A 16,512-nucleotide genomic window follows, 5' to 3' on the forward strand; every position below is an offset into this window, starting at 1 on the left:
AACTATCGAATGTTTTACTTGTCTGATAATAAATTATTAATTATTTTATTTTAACATAATGCACGTAGTCAACCGATAAGTTGGTATAGTTAATTTTTAAAACGATCGATCAACATTCCTCTGTTATAACAGCTGAATAGTAGGCCAATGCAATACACTGTTAATGTATTACAATATAATATAATAGCCCCTTATTTTATTTTTTATTATGCATTTCATTCCTATTTAAATGATTTTTTTTTTTTTACAACGTAATATGAACATTGTTTTGACAAAAAACTAAAGCTGATTGCAATAGTAATTTATTATTAAACAAAAATAGTTAGGTATTAAATAATTAAAAAATTAATACAATTCACAAATTTATCATATCTAACCTAACCTAGCCAAAGTATTGAATATAAAATATATTATATTATATTTATATACGTATAATATAGGTACTTAGTTTAAAACTTCATTTTCCTGGACATTTTTGAGGAAAAATCTTCAATGACATCTTCAGAATCGATGTTTTTCGTTAGTTCATTCTCAATTGACAATATTGCTGACATGGTAGATTGTAAATACGTTTTAGTTAATTGCAATTTACTAAAAGAGCGTTCCCCGGGCATGGTAAGAAACTTATATATTATATGTTTATATTATATATATCATTTATGATCTTTTAATAACACTGCAATAGTTGGTAATATCCTAAATATTAAAAACAGAGTTCACGTAAGTGAATGCATTTTTTTACATTTTAATAATACAATTATAATTTAGCTAATATATAACTAGTAACTGTAAGTCTGTAACGTTGTTATAAATGTTGAAATAAATTAATTTCAATGGAATTTCAAAAGTTCTACAATTATTGAAATTCATTTTTTTTAAATGTATGCGATTATACAAAATGTTGTTAGAAATTAATGTTGAAGAGATCCACAATTTAATATATTATAGACATATAACGTAGATACTTAGATTCTTATAATATACATAATAAACGATGCTGCAGAGATTTAATCGTTTGGTGAATTTAGGTCTCGTTATGCGTCAACAATAGTTATCATATAGGTAGGGCCGTGTTTAGAAACTATGCACCCCGGGGCACTTGTAAAGTTCCTCTTATCATGTTAGCTGACACGTGTTGTGGGTGGGGGGGGGGGGAGTGGATGTGGAGTGATACAAATAAAAATTATAAATTCCTATATTTACTATTATAAAACATTACTTGAATTTTAAAGAAAGGAACAAATTCACTTTAGTTTCACGCTTTATTCTGATTTTTTTCAATAATGTATTTCAGCGAGTTAAGAACGAAGGTGCAAAAAAAAATTTGCAGAAATCATTATTTTAGAAGTTATATTATCCTTTCGAAGTTCTGTTTTTACGCAAGCCTACAACGTTACACCGATACCTTTAACGAATTTTGATATATTTTTTTAAGATCCTACGCATTCGAACGAGTTGAGACCAGCACTTAATAATATAGTATATACTAATAAAGTTGGACAAGTAGCCAGTCGCTACGCCAACTAGCTTCAATCACCAAATTCCTACAGATAAAATGTGTTCATTATTATGAACATCGAACGAAAATAATATTTCTTATTGTCTCCATCTCACACACATTTAGAATGTATTATCAATACATAATGTATTAAAGGTATGTATTTTAAATAAAATAAACAATATAAACTATATAGTTTTGCCACCTATTTTATTAACTTCTCAATTCATTTATTATCCATATAATTTTCATAGTTTTTGTCATATATTTATAACTATAGTAAATAATAATTTTCAAGGGACATAGAGAAACAGTCTGTTCTAAATTTTGAAATTTGTTACACTACGTCTACGTGTACTTGTTGTACTACTTAATATACCTAAATGTAAAATATGAAAGTTTGGATGTACAGTGATAATCGTTATTTTGTCATTAGCGGGGTTTTTAAATTGTGGACAAAATCACAATGATATACATTAGGAGTATAATTAACACTTTGTATGTATTATATATATATATATATGTTGATCGTCTAATGTTTCCTGTATACTATTATAGTGTATATCATTATGATTTCGTCGATGATTTAAAAAACACACTTGTGGAATATCTAATGACAATATATTAAGTATTGGAATGTCGTTAATAGTTTCTTAAAAAACACGTTTAACGAATAAATTCTTAATGGATATTATCATAATGACTTGCTAACGTTTTTGTAAACGGTGACTGTATAATGCATTATTTCAAAACGTATATACTCTAGCCGTGTGTGTATATCATTTAAGAGGATATCACACCCGCATATAATGTTGTCTCCGTCTCACACACATAATATAATATACCTATTGGCTATTACCATTGGTTATGAATTATTTAGAATTCTTAATCAATACATAACCTAACCTTGTTATCATGTATTTTTTTATTTTTTATTTTATACTGAACAATATTTTATAAAATACAAAATGTATAGGTATGTATTTTAAATAACATTATCGATATAAACTATATTGTTTTGCCACCTATTTTTTTTAACTCCTCAATTCACTTAATATCCAAATAATTTTCATAGTTTTTGTTGTATATTTATAACTCGAGTAAAATCCGAAAACAACGATTTTCAAGGACAAATATATTTATACGTCATAATATAATATGTGATATAACTACTAGGGAAAATATGAAGTTCATAAAGTGCTGCACTTATCAAAGTACATAACTTAATATTATATACTCTTTTAATAACACTGCAATAATTGGTAATACCTATGCTAAATATTAAAACATTGTTCAAATTAAATTATACACATAGGTCATACACGAGTTTATTGTCAAAAGTACTCGTGCGCCTTAAACTGCACTGTTGGGTAAATATTAAATTCTTACTCCAGAATTTCTATCAAACCAATGTTTGCTAATAACCAGTTTAGCTAAATCGTTACTTACCATTGCATGAGCTACAGACGGCCACGTACATGCTTATATTTTTCAGCGTTTAAAATTGCAGCTTTGTCTTTGAACACTAGGCGATTTCACGTAGGTGTACCTATAATGTTTATTTTTACATTTTAGTAGTACAATTATTATAATTTAGCTAATATATAACTAGTTACTGTAACGTTGTTATAAATTCATTTTGATGGTTAGTAAAGTTCTACTGACATATATGACATAAAATGTCACAGATAAATAAATTGGGTGATCACGTGATCGGCTCCTCTGCTATGCGTCCTTATTATAGCGGGAAAATTATATTGATTACCTATATGATATTTTCTACATCATCAGTAAGCACTATCCACTGTTTAATATTATTCATAAGCGAAAAACGTTTCACAATATTTCTTATTTCAGTAGTCTGGTTAGGTATACATTTTTGTAGAAATAATTAAAATATAGTTCAGCATGGTGTATATTATTTTAAGTTTCTAATAAGAATTCGTGTTATTTTTACGGTATAACTGTTATTTGGAATTTGAAAATCGATAAAACGAATACGTGATCTGTCACAAAGGAAACGTCTTTTGTATCACTGTTTAGACAAAGCACACACACACACACATATATTTGGAGTTTGAACTCTGTTTTTTTCTAAAATAAACCTATATTATTATCTATACGCACCACACGACAGAAAACCTACAGTAAATAATTAATATTATTTTCTTACATACCTAGGTATTATATTATATTGCAGCCTTATTTTTCACAAAACCCGATAACAATTCTAATCCGTACCATACAATTCACAATTCACAATAAAAATATGCACTTTCACCTCTGACAAAAAAAATGAACCTATACATATAGTTTTGTTACACGATTGTATTCTAACACTTGAATAATATGTATTAAGGCAATCACGAAATATTTAAACCATTAAATTATATTGTTTTTAAAAGGTTGCAATATGGAGTATTTGAACTTTTTCGAGGTTTTTATTTCTGCAGTAGGTATATTTTGTCATGACGGACCACAGATTTTTATATAGTGTAGTATAGAAATCTGTGTGACGGACACTACTGAGGCACTACACGAGGACGGAGGTCGGTGGACATGATATGAGTGTTTTAAACAGTGACGCATACGAAAAATATTTTTATATAATAATATTACACATTATTATAGCATATTGACACTAATAATTATTTTAAAATTATGAATTATGACGTTTTTTTCCAAAATTCATTCCCATTCAGACCAAATAAAAATATAAAATAAAAACACGTGTTTCTGATATTTTCCCGTCGTAAGTGGTAACGTAAATAATATTAATTATCAACATATGTTTCCGGTTCCGATTCCCGACAAATGTTTCTTGGTCTGGACTGGCCTTGGAGATTAAAATAATATGCACATAAATAGTACAAGACAAGGTTCTTGACAATCACCGATCGTTTATTTCATTGAAAATTATTATTATTATTATTATACCTAGGTACAAACGTATTTTCGGTAGGTACTATAGCAAGGGTCACCAACTAATTTCTACGGGGGTCCGTTTTGAAGCTCACCAAACATCCAACGGACCAAAACACATTTAAATACCCAATGAGAAAAAATGTCTTCGCCTCGAAGAGTGATCCGATTTCGATAATTTTTTCTACATTTATCGCAAGGTGCGATGGACTTGAATTTTCGGGCGATTGTAAACTCCGCCAGAATACCGGTTAGATAAAAAGGTAATGAAAAGGTCTAATGTAGACTTGGCAAGTTGTATTTTCTTACATGGAATGTAAAACTAAATGATACTACTCTACTAAGTAAACTCAAAAATTCAAGATGAAAAAAAAATATTGTGTTTGAGAAAGCTATATATACTAAATAGTTATAATAATAGATTTATATTAGACTGAATGGCTTGAATATCTACAACATGTATCTCATAATTCTAGTTCAAAGTTCAAAATATTATAAGTTATAACATATAATGTGATAGTAATATAATTTACTTACATATTTTTTGATTATTAGTTATTACAATCGTCTATCATTATTTTTTAATATAATATACTGGCCATTGCAATTTGTATGATTTGTTCGAAAAATTATTATTTTTATTTTTAAGTTTTTATATTTTTTGGCAAATACTTATTTAATATGGATAATTCTTATTATAAAATAATGATTTTTTTGTTTAATAATAATCTTTTTATTATATTAATTGTATAGTGTATACTGAGTTTACATGCGCCCATATCCGCTCATTATGATGCCCCTATAATACAACGTGATCGGTACTACGAATTACACATACTAATATTCATTTACTTTCAACACATTCACAAGACCCATATAAACTAAAATATAAAATGCCTAGTTTTTACTCCTCAGAATGGATTACGCTCCAGCCCCCTTGGCCATAAGGGAATATCGAGAGCATATTTTTGGGTTTTTTTAGAACATAATAATATTAGCATCATATTTTAAGCTTTTAAGAACCTTGATTTATTTAATAATACATAATATATTATTTTCGCGGTATTCGGCACGAGCGGCGGGCCGAGTTCGCCGCGGCCGCCGACTATAGGGGGCGCCATCGTACGGTACCGGCTGCGCTGGCGACGGGCGGCCCGTCCGCGATTGAGACAACGGCTGAAACACAACGCGAAGTGGCTATCGTCCGCGCGCACCACCCCACCGCGAACGCCGGTCGCGTAAACCAGGCGGCGAACACCGCTAACACTACCGAACCACGTTCACGTTCCCTGACAGCCGGTAAACGTTTCGTTCGTGTTCCCCCGCCACCTGGCTCCGTCACCGATGATGCCACTAACTCAAACACGTCCAATATTATAATATTTTATTCGTCGTCGTTGTCATAGCGGCGGACGGACTTGAATACCGAAAAATGATTCCGTCTATTTTATAATATATTTTTTATAATATCTGCGGTCGAACGAGGCCCTAAAATTTACCTAACTGATAGTTTAAATTTGAATAGATTTAATTAAAATCTAATGAATATCTATGAATATTGAATAGATACAGCTATGATTAAATATAGGTACTATACAAAATGATTATATTTTAAAATAACGAAATTACTATTATCTCCAGAATTTTTATTTCTTGACATTTGGTCTATTTAGTCGTTATCAAACTTATTCCACAATATTGCAGACGTTTTTCTATTAATTATATATTAATATTACAACATCGTAAACTTAAACAACACATTTAAAAGAGGTTTTTTTTTAATTAGGTACCTAAAATATGAATAATAACCATCCAAATGATGTTACACCATAAAAAATACTTATCGAAAGTTCATAAGTCACTGGATAGTACTTACACTAGTACACAATATGAAATAATAATATAAGCCACTGGGATTATCGGTCGAAAACATTCATTTCCATAATTTTATAGCCAGGCATCTTCGACGATATCTGTTTTTCAATGCTACATTTATATCGTATCAGACCAAGTGAGCGATGAGCCTATTCTAAACAATTTTATGCAGTTCACCCGACCCCGCAGGCACGTAGTCAGAAAATATTCACTAGGTGGGCCAATGTTAGATGGGCCCCCTACCTAAATATATTACCTTGTACAGTTGTAGGGGTGTTCGACAGACGAGTTGACGACCATAATAATAATATAATTCTATATGAAATATGAATCAATATAATGACAATACCCTTACTCAAAAGTATTTTAAAAATAGACATAAAAGTATACAACAGTCACTGTCTAGATAAGATAAGAATAACATGACATGCTAGTATACTATAATAATATGGTACCAGTGTTGGGCTTTAAATAGCAATTATTTCCTAATCAATCGTTGACGATATTATGATTTATAAAAAATAAATTATCACCGATTCTTAGTAGGAACAGAATTTAAATGTAATACAATATACATATTTTATTCCAGAAATGGACATGGATTGAATTTAGTTACGTAACTTATTTTAGATTCTAATTAAAACCCGATATATTTGGTTTTATTTGTGTAATATTTAGACAATATTAAAAATTTGAAATTTCATTTAAATTAAAAGCCCCCGTATAATAATGGGCCCCTCTGAATACTTTGGGTGGGCCAGCCTACGGCCGGACACATAATAGGGTGGGCCTGGCACACCCTGGCCCCCCCTTAGCTACGTGCCTGCGACCCCGACACCAAATAGGAATTCGATAATATTATTATCAGAATGTGTGCGCAACGACGAACTGTAACCGTTAAAAACAGAAAACATTTTTATTTTATTTTTTTTTTTTTTTTTATTGATCTAATATAATGCCCGACAACTATGGTCATTAGCTACAAATATGAAGTATACAATAGTTATTTACAGTTTTAAGGTATTCTAAATTCTTATATATAAGTTAGGTATTAACATTGAAATTACAGAATAGGTGTGGTTACATAGTGTACAGTCGGGTTAAATATTATTATATTAAATTGTAAAGGCCTGTCAATTTCAGGAATTTTATTATCTTAAAGTTTTCTTCGGTGTTGGGTCCCAGTGCGGTGTCCAGTGATGAATCTAATCCGATTATTTGACGATCGCGTTGGAATTTTAGGCATTCGGTTATGATGTGTTTCATTGTTAATTGGACACCACAGACTTCACATGAGGGGGGTTCTTCCTTTGCCATTAGGTATCCGTGGGTAAGTCGTGTGTGTCCTATTTTATTTTATTATACATTTTATTTACTGATTAACGGGTCAAAAGACGATAATACGATATGAATGTACTGTATTATTATATAATTATACTGAATAATGTATTGTATGCAGTAGAAAATGCTTATGGGTTTGTAGAATTATAAATATTTGATAATATTTTGTATATTATTTTCCGGTGATTGACATTACTGTCATGCATGATTTCAATATTATCATCGACCGCCGCGAATATTTGATGTTCAAATTTTTTAGACGAAACAGTTTACCAAGCTAATTGAGAATCATTTTTTTTATTATTATGGTAGAATAAATAAAAATATTAATTATTTTTTTCAGTAAATAAATACTTGTTTTATTAAAATAATTTAATAAACATTGCGCGGGCGCCACAAGACTAATATTTTTGGGGATGCACAAATTGTAAATAACTGTCAGACCCCATACCCTTAACACTGTATATTATAATATATTAACAATAATTTCAATTGTATATTTTTGAACATTAATATTTTAATAGATATGAGCAAAACAGTAATAAAATAAAACAATCACATGATTTTTCTATCTAGATGTCCAGTAAATGTTATTTATTTAAATTACTGCTAGATTCCGGATTTCGTGATCCACATCTCAATTACCTAAATCGCAATAGTGCAATCACAATTATTTTTATTCAGTTGGGTACTATTTAACTGATTTGTTTAGAGGTAGAATGACTTGAAACCGGAAGACCTATATCGGTACTTTCTTGTATAATATTTTTTTTGGTTTTTTATAAATACAGTACGTATTATAGGTTAGGATATAAAATCGCATGGAATAAATATTTCTACGAAACCAATATTATAAGTTATATAACTTAAAAATTATTTAGTTTTGCGTTATTTTTCGTTTGGTGATATTCTATAAATTACGTTATGTTTTGTTTATTGATATATTATATACTTTGTTAATCGTTATTTTTTTATGTGGTATTTAATTACTTTTGCATATTGTATGCCTATATGATTACGTTTACAAAACTCAACCGTTTTTTTGTCAAGTATAAATGTTATATTCAGGACTATGAATTGTATGCACAGCGTAATTTTTTGCTACGTCCAAAATCCAAATGAAGTTTTAGTGAGTAATGTCCACAATTTATAATATGAAAATGGTAAGTACTATTTTTAACTTGAATGTTTTTACATTATTTAGCTTAGATGCATAGGTACAACATAAATTTTATTTTTATAAACAAAATCCTATGGTACAGTATTGGACAAAAGAGTGAATAGTTTGACGGAGAAAGATAAACACAATTAATAAGAGTACCTATGTAAGTATCAATATAAAATCCAAGATAAGCTGCAATTTGTCGATTTCGTACAAACCGTTCAAGCGTTCAGCTGTCCGTGCATCACCATTTATTAGACTGTTTTACTGATTTTCTGTGTGATTTTTGTAATGTGATAGCGATTTCTATTTTAAAAATGCTGAAACTCAATAATGAAAGTTCCAAATTACCGTAATTTGTTGTAGAGTTGTAGACAAAAAATATGTGGTCTTATAATTTACCTAGCACACGTATTTCCACTGTTTAAATTGAATGTGAATCATAAATTGTATAACTGAAATAATAATTAATAAATATGAATGCAAAAAGTAAATACTTAAATAAGCTTTAAAAATAACAATAATCTCAATTATGATGTATTTTAATAAAAAAATATTTTTTTTGTAACTATATTTTTGTATCCATCTTATAATAATGAAAATGCATATTTTTGCATATTTTGGTAATTAAAATGCACATTTTACAATTTTAGATTCTGAGCGAAGCGATGAATGTATTGATTTTACAATGATGTGTGTTTTTTTTTTTTAATTTTTAATATTTTTTTACACCATTATATTTGCATTTATATTATTATAATACCTAAGGAAAAGTGATGCATCACACCAGTCGGCAGTCGTCACTGCACTAAATTCATTGTACCTCCACCAGTAAAAAAAAACAGGTAAAATTGTGATTATGTAAACTCCGCCACTGAAAAATATCAGGTAAAATTGAGGTCATGTAAACTCCGTCAGTGAAGAAAATCAATTAACAGCATAAAATTAATATAATTATTATTATAAAATATATATTGGTAAAGTGTATATTATCTACCGTGTTATTGAAAATATATTTAATTTGAGTTCACCGTTTCCGTAAAAACAAAAAAAAAACTTTAATTTTCGTATCTAATAAAATTAATAAATTACCTATCTGGTTTTTAAAATGTACTTACCTATATACGTCGACTGATTTTAAATCAAAGTTGATATAAAACATGTTTTATTCTTAAATCAATATAAACTGTTTACTAGTCTTTTTAACCGTTTAAAACATGATTTAATAGAGTTTAAAACAAATTATGTAATTTATTACCTTTGTACAAATAATGTATAAGTACAAAAAAAAAATTAATTGGTTTATAATCTATTAATTTATTAAAATTTAAGTACGTATTTAATTTTTTTTTTTTTTTAAATTCATTATGATAATTTTATAAATTTGTTTAGGATCAAAAATATATTAATTGTTATAAAAAAAATATTAAATAGGAGTTTCCGGTAGGTACTTATAAGTTATAAGCTCATAAATTATATTTTTCTTTTTAGATTCTGAGCGAAGCGATGAATGTATTGATTTTACAATAATGTGTGTTTTTTTTTGTGTCTGTCATCACCTTTTAGGACAGTAAAAATGATTGGATTTTCTTCAACAGTAACTTTTCTGTTAGGAAAGTGAATCAAGTTGGTACTTTGGGGGGTCAAAAGTAGAAATTTCCCAGTAGTTTTCAAAAGCGACGTGAAAAACAAAAGAAAAATTAAGGATAAACGGGAATTTTTACGCAAAATCTGTTTTCGAGAAAATCGATTTTGGTTTTTGGTGTAACTCTAAAACAATGACCGTAGGGACATGAAATTTTGACTGAATGTTTATATTAGCATTTTCTATACACCATAACATTTTCCAAATATTTTGACTTATTTTGAGCAATTTACGGACATTTTCAGTTTCCATTTTTTTTAGTATTATTTTCTATAAATATCGATAAAATTTTATTTGTTGGTTAAAAAAGCTTGAAAATTTAATAGAAGGCTACCAGGTTATTGTTTCAAAAGCAGATGAAAAAAATTAAAAATCCTTAGTCACAGTTTTTATTTATTAGCATTTAAAGTTCAAATCTTGACAAAATACGGAAAAATCACGAAAATTAGCATATTATTTTGAGTTGAGAATTCATAAAAAATTTTATTTTTAAATCTAATACAAGACTATCCATAAGTTTGTCTACCTTAATCAAAAAAAAATGTCTGCAAGAAAGTCAAATTAAATTTTTACGAGTGTTATTGTTATTGAGTATTTATGTGTGATTTTCTTATTTTGTTGTAATTAAAAAACGTATGACTGTAGATAATTGAAAATTTCACTGAATGTTTTTATTAGCATTTTCTATACAATATAAAATTTTGAAAATAATTTGACTCTTTTTGAGCTGTTTACGGACATTGTCAGTTTTCAATTTGTTTAGTTTTTTTTTTCTACAAATATCAATAAAACTTTATTTGTTGTGTAAAAAATCATGAAAATTGTATGCAAGACTGCTGATATATTGTTCAAAATACATTTGAAGTCTTATAATAAAATTAGTATATTCTACACCTGTATATTGTAATTATGTATACACTGTAATGTATAAGATACGTCGATATGATAACTATCGCATAAGACCTAAAAGACAATACAAATTTTGTTCGTATTTGGGCATGTATAAGTACGGTACTCGATTATACTCGATGATATAAGCGTTTAAAGTTCAAATATTGACAAAACACGTAAAAATAAAAGAATATGTACAACCTCCGAGCTGTCAACGGAGTCACTCAGATACTCGTGTACGTTCTCTCGTGGAACCGAGTATAGAAACAATCAACAGGTAAACAAATTAAAATCTACCTTTGATTTTTTCTTGCGTTTTTTGATTTCATGTTTTATAATATTTGCTATTGTTATAAAATATTCTGTAGTTGTAGCCATTCTTCTTCATTCTATTAAATGATAATCATAAATAAAATTACTTATATGTAGGACTGGTAGGTAGGCATTTACTGTTTCTACTAAATAATAAAGAACCTTCATAATGACTTATGAAGTACCTACATGAACAGCATTACATAGGTATTATAATATATTTTTGTTTACCCATAATAATTTGTAATCAGCTATGCATTGATTTGATATTTGTCACTAAATAACGAATTCAACAGCAACTATGAATTGTCAACTCTTAACTTAATATTTATATAACAACTAAATAAATGTTGTAACAGTTTGCTAATAAGTATATATATTTAAGGCCACGTTCCCGGAGGGGAAGGCAATTGAGGCACCTTTATCCCTAGCCGTGATTGATAGTCGATACTCGATATAGGTATACTTTATTTGGTCTCAATTGTTCTCCTCGAACACCCCTGATAAGATGATTATGTACTATCCATATCTTTATTATCTATGTCTCTTTGATACGCTTTGTCCCACGGTCTTAAATTCTTATCTTTTTCGGTGACGAAACAACTTTCAAAATACCTTCGTTCTCACTAAGTCACAAAATTGAAAATATAGGCTTGTTCAATTAATGTATTATTATGAATTCAATTATTCAATATATTTAACACATTCACTATACCCGAATACCCGAATGGTGAACCTCGCATAGTCGCATTGAGTAGCAGAGTAGTTATGGATTCAATAATAAATCATAGCATACGAAAAACCGGAAAAATATTTCTGAGCGGAGACGTTCTGTCGGCATCCATTTCTAAGCCCCTGAGGATATTTAATATAAATATTTTTTATTTTTGTTTATTACTAGTTATTTATTTTTCTATTGGTAATACGATAATATTAGTTATTAGTACCTAACTGTTATTTATTAAATTCAATAGGTAATCACTAATCAATATAGGCATTACTGTATTACTGTGCGTCTTATTAATAGTTACCAAGAGCAATGTCAATAGGTTCTTAGTTATAGATCTATGTTTCATAGTATGAATAGCTTAAAACTAATTATTTTTTGAAAATTGTAATGAGCATGGCAAATTTATATTAATATATGTGTATGCATCAGAGCCCTGGCCCCTGAGGTATTAAAAAACAATTATTCTATATTAAGTGTACCTAATTAAAATAATTATTTTTAATAATTTGTAAGTTGTAACAATTTAACAATTAGTTTATTTTACTTTATAATACCATAGTATTATTATGAATAAAAAAATGTAATTATATTGTAAATGTATGTTATATTATTTATGGATTTATAAGAATTACGAGAGAAGAAAAAACAAGTCAATAACCTAACCGTAGAAACATTTCAATTTTAGCGGGTGTCCTTTTTTTGTGAAAATGATTTTCAATGGTTTGAAATATACCTATAGCTGCAGCGTCATTAATTCGTTTGGAAGTTGGAGCTCCTCAACACATGGGCATTGAAAAACCACACTACCGCTGTTTGCTTTTGTCACTAAATGGTTAGGTATACACCGAGCAGACCGACGTGATTTCGTTGTAAAAGAGAAAGATTATGCGTTTTTTTTTCATTCTTCCGAATATAACGCTCAATTTAATGGTTAGAAATAACGACGATTTCAATATTTTTGAACAACCTGTTGATATTTTATTTTTAAAAATGCACCGTCCTGCTCACTAAAATATTGGGCAATAATTATTTCTATAATGATCGGTAGGTATTCGATTGTCTACTACTCTACTATAATAATAGGTACTTTTTTTATAGTCTACTCGTCAGTCGTCGTCGATTCTTCCATTACGAAATACGAAAGTATAAATCCAAAATACCTATTATGTAATATGTTATTAAAATGATATTATAATATAATTTTGTTCTATGATAATATTACCCGAATGGCCATGGAAAAAAAATTAGAACTAGATTTTTCCGTCTGCCATCCGGTAACGTTAGTTATTTTTAATGACGTTCCGGCAACGGCGCCACCAGCAGCTTGCACTGCTACTTATCGGTTATCAATCGTCAGTGTCCTGTGGTCGCGTACAATCACTACAATAATAGTAACAACAATAATTATTATTATAATTATTTCCTGTTCTTCTAAAATCTAAATTATACAAATTTGCTAATTCATTGCTACAATAATATAATCATTGCTGCCATATTTAGTTCTTAGTAAATATATTATTGCATTTACCCTCATACCTTTAGTTTAATAGTAGTTTAATATTGGTAACATAATAATATCGATCCTACTACGTTATCATTCAAAATCCAATCGCAAAAATATGTCAAACGATGTGAAGGATATTGATGGCAATAACATTCTTGCACAAGCATTAAAATATCAAGTTAGTATTTTATTGATTATATTCATGCGGGGATAGCTTTAAGTCAAAATAAACAGTTTTGTTTCCAAATGTATAGGATGTCGAATATGATTTTGGCATTGTTAGTATTCCAGTCATTGAATTCTGCATGGCCCTGCAACAAGTCGGTATAAAATACATTTGAATGCGCAATGAACAATCGGCAGTATATACAGCCCAAGTAATCGGTTATCTGTGCGCACACCAGGTGTATGTCTAGTGATGTCCGGCCCCTGATTGCTTCTTGTCACTGCCGGAATGACCAATGCACAAATCAACTGTTGGTCTGTTACCTATAATGCTAAAATATTATGTGATGTGCAAATTGTTTTGTAAGAACAGTTATTGTTTTAGGCCTCTATTGGTTATTGGCGGCTCTTGTATAAAAGATCATGAAGGAATTGCTGGATTTCAAGAATGCAACCAAGTTGAACTCAGCAGACCTTATTGCAAGTACAGTGCAAAGCCCCCAATTGCTGCTTTTATACCTTGTTCATGTTGAAAAAGCAATATGTTATGCTACTTACTGTAGACCAAGTGATAACATTAATAATTTTTTTTTTAAGAAAACTCATAATTACTTAAGTTTTGTTTATAGGTGCTGCATATTTAGATTTTCCTGCAAATCTTGTATCAGCTTGCATTCCTGTAGATAGGGTTGTGAACAAACCAATAATCTCACAACCTCCATTCATTATCTCTGATATTTAAAATATTGAATCTGCCGCCGAACTAATAATAAATGCCAAACGTCCTCTTGTTATTGTAGGCAAAGGTAAGTAAATTATATTTAAAAATAGAATATTACTATAAATTATATATATATTTAGGTGCTGCCTATGGATGCGCAGACTATGCTGTAAGAAATTGCATTGGAGAGTTCGGCTTACCGTTTTTAGCCACATCAATGGGTAAAGATGAGCATTCTTTAAGTATAGCATCTGCACGTACTTATGCCTTGCTAAATGCTGATGTTATACTGTTACTTAGTGCATAATTAAATTGGATACTACATTTTGGTAAACCACCAAGATTCAATTTATATGTTAAGTTCATACAGATAGACATAAGTGCAGAAAAGTTACATAATAGCCAATAAGCTAGTGTGCCCATTCAAGCAGATATGCATGCTGCAGTTAATGCTTTCAATGTATGTTTATCTAAGAAAAAATGGCATAATATATGAAGCAAATGGTTGGATAAACTTAAAGAAAAGTGTTTGTCAAATAAAAAATATGTAGAGGTAAGATAATATATGAATAAACATTAGTTTAAATCAAGTTTCCACAACTCGCTTAATTTTACATTTCATTTTCATGGGAACTTAGCTCAAAAGATACTTTTTCTTCTTTTTTATCTGGCATCAAATACTTTTCAAGAGTTTTTACCACCTATATCACTCCATTAATAATTACACTCAATAAATACAGTGTTCAAATTTTATATTTTCATAAATACCAAATTATTCGTACAAAATAAGTCTTATTTTAATTTTTAATCACTGATGAAAGATACAACCATACCATTAAACTATTACACAGTTATTCAACATGTGTATGATAATATTCCAAAAGGTTGGTTTTATTTCATGTACTTATGTTTTTACAAAGCCTATTAAACTAAATTAAACTTAATAACGATGCATTAATAGTTAATAAACTTAATAATAATACATTAATATTAACTATTAAGTTTATTAGAAGTATTATATTATTATTCATGTACTTAGTATTTTCATATAATTTTTTTTTAAACTAATAATGTAAAATTTTAAAAACATAAAATAAAACATTTTAAAAAAAATAATGAATTAATATTTTTTAAGCACTACAAATATATTTAAAATGTTAAAATTCTATAATTATTATTTTTTACATACTGAGTAATATTATTAAAATAGTTTATGCATATGTCAAAGTAGAATTTAAAATCTGATTCCTATTTTTTCTTTATCTAGTTATTATTTTAATACTTCTCTATTAGGTATCTTATTAATTATACTCATTGAAACAAAAAAGTGAAATTTATGGTAATATATGACATAGATTTAAATAATATATAATAGGTACTAAATACTAATGACAAAACGACTATTCATAGTAGTTAAATATTGTATTAAATATACATTTTTATTTTAAATCTGGTTTATATTTAACTTTAAATTCTTGGGATGATAGTCATTAAATATTATAATTCTGATTTTATACTTCAAGTTTATTATTTTAAAACAGAATTTCCTTGCAATGTTTGTGATTAAAATATCAGATGTCAATATTATAAAAATAAAGCCTAGTGAACAAGTATTAATTACTATTTCTATGAGTTATATAATACATTTTTTTTTAGTTAACATTTTTAAAAGTAACACACAATCTGTATTTTAGTTCAAGAAGAGTGTGTGAGAAGAGAAAAAAAAGAACTACATGAGAGAATAAT

The 16,512-nt window shown here is 28.5% G+C and overlaps 1 pseudogene; it reads left to right on the forward strand.

The window, feature by feature from the left end:
* Nucleotides 1-13,736: 13,736 nt before the first annotated feature.
* On the forward strand, nucleotides 13,737-16,512 carry LOC132935841 (2-hydroxyacyl-CoA lyase 1-like; annotated as a pseudogene).

This window comes from Metopolophium dirhodum, chromosome 1 (assembly GCF_019925205.1).
Source record: "Metopolophium dirhodum isolate CAU chromosome 1, ASM1992520v1, whole genome shotgun sequence".
Classification (NCBI taxonomy): domain Eukaryota; kingdom Metazoa; phylum Arthropoda; class Insecta; order Hemiptera; family Aphididae; genus Metopolophium; species Metopolophium dirhodum.